The sequence below is a fragment of the Etheostoma spectabile genome, chromosome 7, assembly GCF_008692095.1.
Source record: "Etheostoma spectabile isolate EspeVRDwgs_2016 chromosome 7, UIUC_Espe_1.0, whole genome shotgun sequence".
Taxonomy (NCBI): Eukaryota; Metazoa; Chordata; class Actinopteri; order Perciformes; family Percidae; genus Etheostoma; species Etheostoma spectabile.
In genome coordinates, this window is record NC_045739.1 from 25894045 (window position 1) to 25896326 (window position 2282).

General features: G+C 41.1%; 1 pseudogene; it reads left to right on the forward strand.

Annotated features, from left to right (window-relative positions):
* The first annotated feature begins 1706 nt into the window (after positions 1-1706).
* The window catches only part of LOC116692392 (immunoglobulin kappa light chain-like), a 27025-nt pseudogene continuing 26449 nt past the window's right edge, over positions 1707-2282 (forward strand).

The following is a 2282-nucleotide window of genomic DNA, read 5'->3' on the forward strand; positions in this document are numbered from 1 at the left end:
ATCTATCTATCTATCTATCTATCGTGGGAGGAACATCAGTGACTATGAAACTGGAAACATGTGCTACTATAGTTATTCCACCAGAGAGCAGCACCGTTACATCTGTAACAGGACATGTTTTAGGTCTAAGTGGGTGAGAAAAACAGCTGAATACAGGAAAAGGGGGAGAGAGAGAGAGGGGGGGAGTGATATTCACATGCAGTAACCCCTTACCGTGTTAAACTCAACTTCACTAAGGGCCCCCATTCAAAATGAGAATCACACCCAAGGCCAGAGATGTAGAGTTTGACATGTTTTTATTGAGAAAAGTCAAATATCTTATCGCATTATACTGCGTTATCGCTTTTTTTGATGTTTGTTGCATGTTTTTGTCATTTATTGTTGCTTTCTCCAATGCTTATTGTTGACTTCTGGCATTTTTAAAGCGGGCTCCCACACGGCCGACTCACCTGCTTCACAGCCTGAATTAAAAACTCTCTCCTTCTGGGGGAAGTTCTGAACCATAAAGTCGGAAGATCAGCTAAATTCAGCTTTAAGTCGCACGTACTTGCAGTTTTAAATCAAAGTTTCCCCTTCTTTTCTGTTTGGCACAAGATGAAATATACTGTGAACCTAAATTGATAATCGGGCCACGTTTAGACCTGTGAGGGGCCGGGTTCGGCCCGCAGGCCTTGGGTTTGACACATGTGGGGTACGCCATAGTGGATGGGGTGCACGCTCAAGCAGCTGAGCTCCCAGGTTTAGGCCAAGTCTTTGTGGATTTAATGAATCTTCTGTTTTTCAATTAAAACATCAACATAATTTATTCTTGTAATAATATACACTGACACAACTGATTATGCTTATTCATATAGATGGTTCGATACCATTTTTTACTTCCTGATATTGATTCCGATATTGATGTATATTTTCAGACATTTTAATAAAAAAATTTAATTAAAAAACCCTGTACTAACTCTGAGGACCCACTAGGGGTCACGGACCCCCTTTTGAAGATCTTTGCCATTGATATTGATCTTAATATCCACTTTGACTGAAGGATAATGGGAAAAAAACACAAAAAAATACTTTAAAGTACATTTTCTTCAAGACTAAATTACATGGTATTGCATAAACTCCAGTACTTTCCAAAACAAGTGTTTTAAGATTATATATCTGTAGTTTATTTTTTAACATACAGAGAATATCTGCGTTTCTACAAGCAACACAAGATATGATGAATCTGAGGAAAAGTTGCAGAGTGCAGACTGAGATCAGGATCAGCGTGAGAGTCAGGTCAAGACTAGGAAACGGTGTCAGATTCGATGAAACAGGTTTTTAAATGTTTCAATTCCCTCTCTTGACTCAGTAACCATGGCGACAGATGTGCATCACTGCTGAAGCATGACAACAGACAGGTTTCAGCACAAAAGATGAAGGTATACAGTTTAATAATGGCCTTATGTCCCTTTGATGTGTTAGGGTTTGATACGCAACATTACAAGTTACTGCTGTATCTATGGCTGCTGAGACCTACAACAAACGGACTTTCTTCACTTGAAAAATTATCATAATTTGTGTGATCAATGGTTTAATTCAAACAGGATCAAAAGATTGCAGTGTATGTTAAACCTGCACCGCCTTAAAAGTGTTACATATGTTTGTCAATGTCACACATTTCTGGAATTAACCTTTCTAATTGTACGCGATATACCATTACTATTAACAAGTCCCTGTTGGAGTCAGTCAGAGCATTTCCATAGAGAGCCACTTTGCATCAGCAGCACCATGCTCCAGTGCTCTGGGAGACTTTATAGTCCTGAGAGTTGGACACTGGAGGACTGACAGCTGTCCTTCATGACAACAGAAGACACAGAAATCCTCCTCATCAAAACATGACTTTGACCTCCGTCCTCATCTGACTCTCTCTGCTGCTGCTTCACAGGTAAGTCCAGAGAATCAAACTCCTCTCCTCTATGAACATCCGTCCCTCTGAAATGAAGGCGACTAAACCATGACGCTGCTTTATGTTTTTGTCTCTGTGTCCTCAGAGTCCAGAGGCCAGGTCACAGTGACTCAGCCTGGAGCAGTGAGCTCTGCTCTGGGAGGCTCCGTCTCCATCAGCTGTAGGACCAGTCAGAATGTTTATTATACTGGCAGCTACCACCTTTTAGCATGGTACCAACAGAGAGATGGAGAAACTCCTAAACTGCTCATTTACCGTACTAGCACTCGACAATCAGGGATTCCAGGTCGTTTTTCAGGCAGTGGATCAAACTCTGACTTCACTCTGACCATCAGTG